General features: G+C 41.5%; 2 pseudogenes; both read right to left on the bottom strand.

Moving 5' to 3' along the window:
• Positions 1-8,016: 8,016 nt before the first annotated feature.
• On the bottom strand, positions 8,017-8,994 carry LOC150056615 (uncharacterized; annotated as a pseudogene).
• A 44-nt stretch (positions 8,995-9,038) lies between these two features.
• On the bottom strand, positions 9,039-9,993 carry LOC150056616 (tastin pseudogene; annotated as a pseudogene).
• Positions 9,994-13,325: the final 3,332 nt, after the last annotated feature.

The raw sequence follows: 13,325 nt of genomic DNA on the forward strand, positions 1-13,325 counted from the left end.
ATAAAGGTTTTGAGTATTTGACGGCCTGTGTTGGCTTCAAATCTAGATCCTCAAATCTCACAAGAGTGAACATTCTTTTTACTTTTCTTTTGCCAGTCCTGGGGCTTGAACTCAGGGCTTGGGCATTGTCCTTGGGCTTTCTCAAGGCTAGCACTCTATCACTTGAGCTACAATACCACTTCTGTTTCTTGCTGTGTGTGTGGTACCAAGGAATCAAACCCAGGGCTTGGTGCATGCTAGACAAACACTCTACTACTGGGCCAAACTCCCAGCCAAGAATGACATTTATTATTTATTTATTTCTTAGATTTTATTAACATTGAATTTTTTACATCATATTTCAATTGTCAAGTTTAACAAATAAGTATTCAAGAATGAGATCTTTATATGCAATCACTGGCACATAAATTTAAGAACAAAATTAAAATTGAGCTGAGAGTTTATATGTCATAGATATATAGTGATCTATATATCTATAGAGTATATATCCCATCATAGATTTTTATGTCTATGTAGTTATATTTATATCTTCAAGACTGTGTCAATGACCTTGGGTACCCAAGTATTGAGTCATCGCTCTTGTGCTGTTTGGATCTGATATCCACATATCAAGGAGACCATGTGCCTTTTGTTCCTTTGGTCTTAACTTATCTCACTCAACATGATCGCTCTAGTTTCAGCCATTTACAGTGAATACCATTATTTTATCTTGTTTGGTGGCTATGTAGAATTCCATTGTACATATATATATATATATATATATGTATATATATATATATCATGTTTTTTGTATCCATTCATCTGCAGTAGGGCATTTGGGTTGTTTCCATCGCTTGGCCATGGTGAATAGTGCAGAGACCTTAGCATATCCTGGGTTATGATGCTCAGGATAGATGCCCAGGAGTGGTATGGCTGGGTCGTAGGGAAGGCAAGAATGAGAATTCTTGATCCTCAAATACAGAGTTCACTGTGCCCCACACAATGGCCAGTAGTTCTGTTCTGCAATGAGTCTGCAGACAGTGAGTGCATCTGCCTGGGTTTTCCCTCAGAAGTACATGCAAATGTGAGATCCACTCCAGTGTGTGCACACAGAACCCAGCCCAATGCTTGGAACACAGCAATTGAAATATGTTGTGCTTTGCAAATACATCCATGTCCAGACCCATGTTGCATCCAAGTATGTCACCTCCAGCCTCCTTTGGGTGGAGCTTTTTCAATAATAGGGGTTCCCTTCTCCTCTTTGACTCTTTTTTTTTTTCTGCCAGTCCTGGGCTTGAGCTCAGGGCCTGAGCACTATCCTTGGACTTTCTCAAGGCTAGAGATCTACCACTTGAGCCTCAGCACCACTTCTGGCTTTTTTTCTATGTATGTGGTACCAAGGAATCGAACCCGGGTCTTCATGCATGCTAGACAAGCACTTTAACCACTAGGCCAAACTCCCGGTCCTCCTCTTTGACTCTTGCCACACTCACAGTCATTGTTCTGAAATGCCTTGACTACTGTGGGAGAAGTACAGAACCACTGGTGACTGAAAAATAAGCAAATCTTTGCTCCCTCCTTTCCTTTCCTCATTCTGGCTTAATTTCCTTTCTGATGCTTTGGAGGCACAAGTAATTTGCCAAGTTTAATCAACTAACAATGGAAGCTCTGAAGCAGATGATCAAGATTTATGTTTTTCATGAGTAATGTTTGACCTTGGAAACTTCCTAGGTAGAAGGACATCAAAGGTCTAGAAAGTAAAGAGGGGAATCATTTTAGAGAAATCATTTGAGAGATGGCACTGATTCAAAGTCCACAGGCCTTCTTTCACCTGAAAGAAAGAGAAGCAAGTGAAAGGTATAAGCATAGGGGTCATCTTCTACAAGAAGAGAGAGATTAACATATGACCTACGCAGGTGAGCTCTAGAAGTCAAAAGGAAAGAACTGGAGGAAACTGGCAGAAAGGAGAACTGCCACCCCCCTTCGATGAGGGACCAGAGTGCATCACTCCAGAGTCACATGAGGACTGCAAAGGACAAAGGTAGATACTGCCCAAGATGAAGGTGTTCCAGAGAGTGAGAAACAACAAAGTGAGTGAGAGCAAAGTAAAATCGATTTTCTGATCATAACTCACGACCCTGGATGCATACCAACAATGTTATTATTTAGTCTGCCCATTCATCAGTATTCCTTGAAGACAGTCTAGGCCTCCTACCAGAAACTACAGAGGTTAACAAAATTTGGCCTCTGCCCTGGAATTGACAGTTTTGTAAAGTAGGAAGGCAAGTAGATACAAAATATGATATATATTTTTTACAATTAAAATTATCTTTAAGTATTTGGACCAAGGAGTTTTAATTAAACATTTCAGTTTATGAGTACATAAAAGAAATGGAGGAATGAGATCCAGGAAGAAAGAGAGGGTAGATGTACCATATACAGACACTAATGCTTAACCAGAGGATAGGGAGGGATTTTCTAAACTAAGATACTAGAGATAGGACAGAAGCGTGAGAGAAAATTGGTACAAAATTGGAGAATGATGAGAAGCGAAAACATCTGAGCATGAACTACATTAAAAAGGTGATGACTATTCGTTTGGAGATTGTGTACTTCCTTAAAAATAAACCTGAATTACCATACTAGTATTTGAATTTCTATGGATAAGCCTGAGAATTAAAAATCAGGTACTCAAATATATGCACAAACATACATCCCAGCAATACTATTCACAGTGATTGAAAGATAGACGCAATGAAAATGGTCACTGATGAGTGAATAGATAAACAATACACATACACATTAGAATATTAGGTAGCCTTCAAAAGAAGTTGAGTAACAGTAAATGCTACCAGGTGGATGCACAAAGTCACTCATTGTGTCACTCTATTTATATGAAGTAATTGGAATAGATAGATGTTTGGAGAAAAGACACTGATGCCTGAGATGATCGAATGCCAGAAACTTGGCATGAGAAGAAAGAGACATGCTACTTAATGAATGAAGAGCTCATCCTACAGTGATGGTAATATTTTGGAAATAGAGATGTCACAATGAGAATGTATTCCTTGCAAATAAATTGTTCAGTTTAAAATGGTTAGCTTGTCATGTGAATTTTACCTCTGTAGTTTCAGAAAAGTAATCCTCTCAAGCATGACAAAGTCATTTTGGTATTTTATTTTATTTTGCCAATCCTGGGGCTTACACTCACGGCCTGAGCACTGTCCTTGAGCTCTCTTAAGGCTAGAGCTCTGTCATTTGAGCCACAGCATACCACGTCTGGCTTTTTTTTCTATGTATGTGGTACAGATGAATTGAACCTGGGTCTTTGTGCATGCTAGGCAAGCATTGTACCACTAGGCCAAACACCCAGCCCCAATTGAGCATTTTAGAAAGGAAATTCTTTGGCAATACTTAGAGGATGAGTCTAAGTTGACAAGACCAGAAGCAGGTGGACACACAGAGTAATAACTGAATAAACAGCCCAGTGAGACACAGAAACCTTACTAAGAGAGAAGTGGTATGACAGGGATGATGGGACGAAGGCATGCAAAGCCAGGAAGTAGAACTTACAGGATTCTGTGACTACATCCACAGGGGCAAAAGGAATGGAAGGATGGAGGAAAAACTTAGAGTAACAGAATCAAGTTGCTAACATGAGTGACAGAAAACTTGACCAGAAGCCCAGGGGAAGTCAGAGAAGAGGATGTGGGAAAGGATAAGGGTTATAGTCCATTTTACACCCCATGGTTTGCTTTTTACTCAAAATCCTGAAAAACATAGTTCTGAATAATTTTCACTTTCAACATGTCTATATAATAGTTGTGATGTATTTGTTTCTTCTTCAGGAGTTCTTTTTAAGTCTAAAATGGATCTCTGTGGTTGAAACATTTTAAGCTACACTTACTACTCTTGGGCATATATTTGTAGCAAAGTAAACAAATGTACAAGAAACATACCTGCAGACCCATGTTTATTGCAGGATGCCATAATAAAATACTCTACTGCATATGTATGTCAATGAAAACATTTTAACATCTTATTTTTTAAAAGAGAAGAAATTGATGATTGAAGGAAGTCAGTTTCAAACTGAATTTTGGGGATGATGTAGTATGCCTCAGGAGACACACTGTTTCTTCTGGGGATTTGCATCAATGGTTTAGTGACCCAGCTGTGTATCAGAATTATTAATAGCCAGGAGCTAAAAAATCTAGTCTATGGCTCAGACTCTCCAGGTTTTGGCATTGAAATGCCCGAGTCCCCAGAAACACTCAGTTCTAGTCAGACAGGATTGTCAATCACCCTGGTTACAACAAAATTCAAACCACACTGGTTTGAGTAAGGAGCTATTTTCATTAGGTAACACAAAATCCCAACGTATACAGCCACTTCTGCAGGGCAGATTCGCAAGAATGTCTTACCAGGTGCTTGTGATTCTTAGCTATTCAGGAAGCTGAAATCTGACTTTGGAAGCCAGCTAGCACAGAAAAGTCCATGAGATTGCCCAGTTAACTAGCAAAAAGGCAGGAGTTGAGGCTCAAGTAGTAGAGTGCCAGCTTTGAGTGAAAAGCCAAGCAAGAGTATAAGCCCTAAGTTAAAGTCCCAATAATAGCACATACATACACATAAAAAATCATCCTTTCATTCTTTTTATGTACTCTTCTTAGCTTTTGTATGGGGGTCCTGCTACTCTGTTTCACAGACAGTAAGAAAAAAAAACAAAACAAAACATTTGGCTCTCTTTACCTTGCTGAAGCCGGATACCAGTGTCTCGCACCAGTAATCTTAGCTATTCAAAAGCCTGAGAGCTGAAGATCACTGTTCAGAGTCAACCTGGCAGTAAAGTTCCTGTGAGATTCCAATAAATTACTCAAAAAACCCCCAAAACCAACCAAACAAACATGGAAGTGGTAGCTCAAGTGATACAGTATATAGCCTTGAGCACAAAGAAGTTCTGAGACAGCACACAGATACTGAATTCAAGCCTCAGGACCCACAAAAGCAAACAAACTAAAACAAAACAAAACACCTTTCTGAATACTGGGCTCTGCCTGTATTCCTGGCTATTCAGGCGGCTGAAATCTGAGGATCATGTTTCAAAGCCAACCCCAGCAGGAAAATCCATGAGACCCTTATCTCCAATTAATCACCAGGAAACTGAGAATTGGAGCTGCAGCTGGAAGTGGTATAAGAGCTAGACTTGAATTAAAAGGAGCTCAGGGACAGAGTTTAAACCCTATGGCCACTAAAAATGAAACAAAACAAAAAATAAAAGCAAACCAAAATACAAAACAAAACAAAAAAAAAAACAGCCCTCCTTTCTGGAAATCCTGTCAAACACGATGCCAGCCAGGTGGAATTCCTGTACACCCTCAGTGACAAAGGAGAGTCTGAAAGGTTAGCAATCTAAATTCTGTTCCATTTTTAGGGAAGATAGCTTCCTTTCTGAAAGGGGAATTCACAGCAACTGCCACAGGAGCAGCAACAACAATAGCAAAAAAGTGACCCCTACAGTTATCACCAACGGTAGCCTTCTGCTATTTTCAAATCAGCTGGCTGTTTTCCCAGATAGAAATCATAGGTAGACAAGGAGAAGCATCTCTAGTGATTCCTTGCCCTTCACTGGTATTTGCAGGCAGGGACTAGACAGCAGGGACAGTGCAGTCAGCTTGGGGACCTTTGACACTTGGTGTAATGTGGAATTCAGGGGCCAGGGGTTTTGAGAGGTCCTAAGTCTCATAGCTCCTTCTGGATAGGGTCTTTTGATGTTTTGTCTCTGTCCCTGTTACAAGAACAGTTTGTAAAGCCCTGTTGTCCTGCTGTTAAAAAAGCTTCCTTCTTGCCACTGCTATTGCTTTTTTCACTCAGCACTCTTTCTTCTATTCTACCCCCCCTCTTTCTTTTTCCATCTTAGCACAGGCTGGCAAGAACAGTGGAGAGAAAGTCTTTATTGAGAACAAATGTTGCAACATCCAAGGCTGAGACAGTCTTGGGTGACTTTCAGCAGCTCATAAAGTGAATTTACAAGTCTGCTTATTTACATAGCCAGAAAGGGGGAAGGGAGAGTAGGAGGGAATGACATGGGTTCTTTACTAATCATGACAGTATTTTTATGCAAATGAAGGCAGGGAGCTTGAACCAATTATGACATAGAGATTCTTCATCACACTTGGTGATCTCTTATGCAAATGAAGGACTATGGTTCCACCAATAATGGGTCTCCAAAGTGTTCTCCTCTGGTTGGAAAAATCCCTTCCAAGATATTGGTTAGAGCAGAACCTTCTGGAGCTAGAGTCAGGCTTTACCATAAAGGCAGACCAACTGCCTGGATGGCAGTTCTTTGCTTAAGGCAATCAGGACCTTGAGGAAGATTCTAGCAGCTGGCAATTAGGCTATTAAGTCTTCCAGCATTGAAAGGAAAACTGAACTTTCAGAAGGTTGTTTACAACAAAGTATGATCAGGAATAGTACTTTAACAGCATGTTACAGTTTCCTAACAACATTTACCTTCTCTCCAATTCCCCCAGGGAAGATGAGTGAGTCCCTACCATCTGTCACCAAGGTTCAGATCCCCTTTAAGATATGCTGGTATCTGTGATTTTTTTCCCCTTAGCTTGGAGAGGAATGATGTACTTGGATTACACAAAGAGAAGATTCAGGACTCGGTAGCTCCAAGTTAACATTTGTTGTACTTATCAAGAGGATGTCTGAATGCTCTGTTACAGCTAGTTTGCTTTTACTAAGTCCATATGAGATGGGAGACTTTCCTGAGTCACAGCAGATTGAAAGCAGTAATAGAAAAGAGAGGGGATTTTGAACCACAAAACTATACATGTGATTGTGAACATAAAAGCAAAGGAAGACAGAAAGTACATTATGTAATTCTTTTCTCATTTAGAAAAATTCTATCCCAGATTGTCAGGAATGTAAACAACGGTTCACATTGTATGTTTGATTCCCATAATCCTGCTAAGCTGTCTTTCATAGGATTCTTAAAAAGGGAAAAGACCTGATACATATCTCAAAACACCAAACTGAATGTACAAAAGACAAAGAAGAAAGAAGACAGATGTTGTGACAGGAATGACAACCTCACAATGGCTGAACTGATGTGCTTTGAGGTGTGGAATTCCCATGCATGTTTGCAAAGAATTAAAAACTGACCCCCCAAAATCATCAATGACTTTGAAAGAAACTGGAAAATACATATGTTATCAAAGCCTAACTACACTTCTAAATGGTAACAGAGAGATGGTATTTTTAGAAAATTTTCCTGAAGAAAAATGGTCACATGTTCCCTTGGGCTTGTTCTCTGTGAATGTTTGGGGATCTTTAAAAGCTACTTTAGAATGAGCTTTGAGTGTGATGCGGGGCAGGTCAGTATTAGGATCCTCAGGGAAGGAGCAGGTTATCATTGCATAAACAGTTGGGGTTCTGCATATTTATGAAACTGGAGATGTGGCTCCATTAGAAGAACATATAACCTAGCAAGCACGAGCCCTGAGTTCAAACCTCAGCACACAACATATATTAATCCTATATATAGCATATATTAATGAATGTGTAGACATTTCAACATATGCATAGATCATGCTTTTATCATACTGTCCCCTCACAAGGTCTTCTTACTTTCTCTTCCATCCCTTCAAGCCTCTGTTTCCTCCTTTCCTACTACTTTTGAGTCACTTTTAAAAGAACTCTAGCTTCCACATCTAAGATGAAATAAATATGTAACAGCTGGGTTCCTCTTTCTGGCTTGTTTTACTTGATGACCTCTAGTTCCATTCTGCGAATTACATGAGATTTTCTTTTTTTTAACATTGGAAACTTTATTGAAGGTTAAAAGGGTGTTAGCACTGGGTTCTACTGGTTGTGGAACAATAAATAAGAGCTAGAAGGAAAAGATAAGCTCAGAAGGGCCGGAGCTTCTTGATGGCGCATCGGGAGGGGATGTAGAACCAACTGGATTAAAACCATGGCTTCTTGTCATTCAGCCAACTAGGCCACAGAGTTGGTGCAGTCCTGAGTGGTGCATACTTATCGTCCAGACTGGCCCCATTCGAATAGTGAGTGGCAGTGGGACAGGCTTTGAGGTGGTGCCTCAGGGCCAGGGTTCAAGGAACCAGACTGCTGAGGCCTTCCTATACCTGTTAGGGACTTCTGAGACTGAAGTGAGTGAATAACAGGGGACTGACGCAAAGTGGGCATTGGTGGTTACTGGTGTCCCCTGATTACCACAGGCCAGAATCTGGGCTTCTAGGTTCCAGAGGACTATTAGACCTCTGAAACTCTGGGCTCTCCCCTAGGGCAGGCTTCTGGCAGGCTTCTGGGAGTCCTGGCTGTTGTTCAAGGACTCGATTGAAGGAATCCAGGCAGTGTTGAAGCACAGGCTCTGGGCTCTCAAACTGTTCCTGGGAGGAGAACTCTAGTGTTTCTGACCCATTCCTACAGCAAGATTCTGGGGGCCCCTAGCTCTGGTGAAAGGCAAAGCTATGCTACTTTAACCTCTGCTCGAGAAAAGAGCTATGGTTCCCCAGACTTCTTCTGGAAGACAGGCCTCCAGCAGCCCAGAGTACATTGACAGGCCAGGAAGGTAGGGAGTCCCAGAATTATGCTCTGGGGGACACTCAGAGTTTCAGAAAGTTCAGTCAGTAGAGACTGTATTTTAACCATATACAGAAAGGTGCCTCCATTAAGAGGAACACACTTGCTTCTTGCCAGTCTCTCTCTACCTCCTGTAGCAGCAGCTGTTTCAGGACACTCATGCGTGCATCTTCAGTTCTTGGAGGTTTTGATCCAGAAGGACTTGCCACAGTTGGGTACCTCTCCTGTGTCCTGACACAAGCTCTCCTGCCCACTCTGCCCCAGCCAAACAACTGCACAGTGATCTGCTCCCAGACTCTTCAGGAATAGATTGACGAGTGAGGCCACTGGAGCAGCAGGCCTGCTTTTGAAGTCTGGGAACTGATCAGATGGGAGTGAATTGGACTTTGTAGATGTTGCAGTAATGAACATTGGGTCAGAGTTGGAAGGCCAGGAAATGGTAGCCACTGAGCCGGTCAAAGGGGCAATGGGTAGGTGACCGAAGGTGGCAGCACACAGCCAGGCATAGGCCGTGGAGAGAGCATCACGTGAGAGTCCTCCCTGACATGTGTTATCTCTCGTGTTTCTCTTAATGTTACTCCCTGGGCCAAACCCAGGAGAGTTCCTCCTCCTTCATCTGAGTGAGTGATAACCTCATGTTCTTCAGAGAGAGAAAGCAGGTTGTAAAGTTGCACCGGGGGCCTTCAAGAGCAGATCTTGAGACCTGTTTCATTGAAGTCCGACTGCTGCCACTTGTCTCTCTTTGTAGCTCCTGTAAGCTAGAACGGGTACACTGAAGGGACAATCCTGAAGGTAGAATCAAAGCTTGTAACCTTTGGGGGCACAAAGTCCAGCCTCAAAGTCCTGGTTCTGCCAACGCTGTGAAGCAAGCAGCCTTAGCAGAGTCCAATTGGTGGGTGGGGGTTCTGGGAGCTAGGCATGCAGAAGCCCTGGCATTCTGACCTCTCTTGCTTCCTCGAACCAGGACAATCTAAGCCAGACTAGACTGGCTCCCCAGAGGATGCCTCTTCACCCTCTCATCAGACGGTATGGTGGCCAAGGCTGCAGGGTCAGCCACAAACTCAATGGCCCCTGGAGCCTCTGTCTGGGGAGGGGGCCCAGGTCTCACATTTTGTCTTCCAGGGGCGAGGCTTGAGCTTCTCCAAGGGGTTCTGGAGTTGAGAAATCCCCACCAAATTTTGTGATTTTTCTGTTTACTGGGTGGTTTTCAACCTGTGGCTTGCTGAGTCCATGAGGAGTGTTGATTCTGCACCAGAATCCTTGGATTGTGGTTCTCCTGGTCCAGGGAGTTCAGCTTCACTGTGGAGAAAGGCAAGGATACGCAGACGTCTCTGAGAGCAGACAGGAATCTTGCTAGGAGTGGGAGATACACTTGAGGCAGGGGTGCTTTGTGGCTTGGAAGGTGATCATGATGTTTCTCTGAGAACTCTAATAGAGGACAGGAAATGAGTAATGACTGCAAGTTTCTCAAGATTGCCTCTGGTTCTTTTATTTTTTTTTCTCCAACCCCCACCCCACCCCAGAATTACTGGATCTACAATTTTACTCTTTATAGCTGAATAAAACTCCATCAAATATTTTACAGATAACATTTTCTTTAAACTGATTTTTGTACAGTGAGAGATAGGAGTCTAATGTCAATATTCTACATACGGATTCTCCAATTTCACAGCACCATTTGTTGAAGAAGGTATCTTTTTTCCAGTGAATTATGTCTAACATAACATATACAAACAGCCCAGAGCTAACTTCATAGTAAATAGAGAAAAATGGAATACTTTCTTCAAAGATTAAGGAGACAAAAGTGTCTAGTTATCAATACATGAAATAGTGAGAGGGATCCAAATCAAATAGGAAGAAGTCAAATTATCCCTGCTTTCGGATTATATGATTTGATACTTAGGAAACACTGAAAACTTCACCAAATGATTCTTGGGACTCATAAATTCATCAAGGTAGCAAGATATAAAACCACAAAGCCAAGTTAGGAGTTTTCCTATGCCTCAAATAATAAATTTGCTCTGAAAGAAAATGGGCAGGAAACCAAAACTCCATTTACAACTCCTGCCTCCCTCACCAAGAGCAACCGTAGGAATATAAATGTTAGGAGGTGAAAGACTCCTACGATGAAAACTACAAAACTTTAAAGAAATAAATATGAGGAGTTATTATAAGAAGGAAAGATTTCCATTTGAGTTAGGTTAAAATGATCATCAAACACAAAGCAATATATAATTTATTGCAATTTCCACGAAAAGACCAATGACATTCTTCACAGAAATAGAGAAAAAGGTCCTAAAATCCATCTAAATCACAAAACATCTCACATAGCCAAAAAATAAAAATAAAAAACAAATCCTGCAAAAAAGTCCAGTGCTAGACTGGGAGCATAGCTTAGTGGTAGACTGCTCACCTAGCATGCATGGGTTTGATTCCCCAGTACCACATACTCAGAAAAAGCTAGAAGTAGTGCTGTGACTCAAGTGGCAGAATGCTAACCTTGAGCAAAAAGTATCTAAGGATAGTGCCCACGCCCTGAGTTCAAGCCCCAGTGTCTGGGTTTTTAGTCCTTCTTGCCCTGTCTAAGGTGAGGCCGAGAAAGGTTAGGGCTGACTGGCTGTCTTCACCCCACCCTCCCTCACAGGAGGACAAACAGAAGCACCAGGGAGATCCCTCACGGTAGGAAGTACATTGGGCTAAAATAGGATGCAGGAGCCTATCAGCATAGAGGTGGGCATGGCAGGGGGAGGTACGTGCTGTCTGAGAGGCCTGCAGGCCAATTCCAGAGTTATTTTACATCACAAACCACAGCCAAACCTCCCAACGAGGTGACAGGCAGGTCCAATCTCAAGACCAGGAAATGAGCCCATTTTCCTGATGTGACATGCCCCACACCCCAGGACTGGCAAAAAAGAAACTACAGTGCTGAAGGTTTCACAATGTGTGATTTAAAAGAAGATAGCAAAGAGCAGCAATAAAACAGCATGATATTGACATAAAAATGTGAAGTCCAATGCTTGTGGCTTGGGTCTCTAATCATAATTACTCAAGAGGTTGAGGTCTGGAGGATCAAGTTTTGAAGCCAGCCTGGACAAAAAAGTCTGTGAGATTTCATCTCCAGAATAACCAACAAGGAAGCTTGGCTTGGATAGGGTTCAAGTGGTTGACTGTCATAATCAATCAAGCTGTGCAACCATGAGACCCTGAGTTCAAAGCCCAGTATTAGCAAGTAGAAAAACAAAAACAAACAAAAACCAGATATGCAGATCAATGAAACAGAGGACCCAGAAGAGTCTATAGCCAACTCATTGTTAGCACAAATGCCAAAGCCAGAAAGCATCTGATTAATCAAACAAATCAAGATTAAACAAACAAACCAGGAACCATCAGTTCCCATACCTAGAGGAGGTTCTGATAGCTCCCCCCCCCAACAACCTGATCAGATAGCATTTACAGAAAAGCAAGTGAGACAGGAGGTGACTTAATTTGTATCCATTCTGAGCTGGTAGCAGCTTATTGACCATCAGTTAATTATCTGCGAGACCTCGTGAAGCAAACTCTATTCATTTGGATGCAATTCTGCCTTGCTTTGGTCTGTTGGGCACAGTGTAGGTGGCAACTCCCAATTCATGGTGGAAATCACTGTGTCATGTTTAAGGTTTTCATATATATACATATTTCATGTATATATATATATTTCACATATACATACTCAGTAGAAATGTGGGTGAGAATTTCTTTGATGAATATTGATGCAAAACTTCTCAACAAAATACTGGCCAACCATCTAAAACAACTCATCAAAAAAATCATACACTATGATCAAACAGGATTCATCACTGGGAGGCAAAGCTGGTTCAACATACCCAAATCAATTAATATAATTCAACACATCAACAGGAGCAAGGATAAAAATCACATGATTGTCTCAATAGATGCAGAAAAGGCATTTGACAAGATCCAACACCACTTTATGCTAAAAGCTCTGGAGAAACTAGGAATCCATGGAACATTCCTCAGTATAATAAAGGCTGTGCATGACAAACCCACAGCTAGTATTATACTTAATGGCGAAAAGCTAAAGCCATTCCTTCTAAAATCAGGAACGAGACAAGGATGCCCCCTCTCTCCACTCCTCTTTAACATAGTGTTAGAATTCCTAGCCAGAGCAATAAGGCAAGAAGCAAGCATAATGGGGATCCAAATAGGGAAAGAGGAAGTGAAGCTTTCCCTCTTTGCAGATGACATGATTCTGAATTTAAAGAATCCTATAGACTCCACTCCCAAGCTTCTTGAGCTGATTCAAAACTTTGACAAGGTAGCAGGGTATAAAATTAACCCTCAAAAATCAACCACCTTCCTATATGCCAATAACAAGAGGAGCGAGACAGCAATCAGGAAAGCAACTCCTTTTGCAATAGCCCCATGAAAATAAAGTACCTAGGAATTAACTTAATTAAGAATGAAAAGGACCTTTTTGATGAAAACATTAAAACCCTGAAAAAGGAAATTAAAGTAGAACTGAGGAAATGGAAAAACCTCCCATGCCCCTGGTTTGGAAGAATCAACATAGTGAAAATGGCAATGTTGCCATGGGCTATCTACAAATTCAACACAATACCCATCACTATCCCGATGTCATTCTTTAAAGAAATAGAAGAGGCAATCCAAAATGTCATATGGAATAATAAAAGACCCTGTATAGCAAAAACACTTCTTAGCAGAAAGAACAGCGCAGGAGG

This window comes from Megascapheus bottae, chromosome 12 (assembly GCF_031878675.1).
Source record: "Megascapheus bottae isolate mThoBot1 chromosome 12, mThoBot2.hap1, whole genome shotgun sequence".
NCBI classification, from domain to species: domain Eukaryota; kingdom Metazoa; phylum Chordata; class Mammalia; order Rodentia; family Geomyidae; genus Megascapheus; species Megascapheus bottae.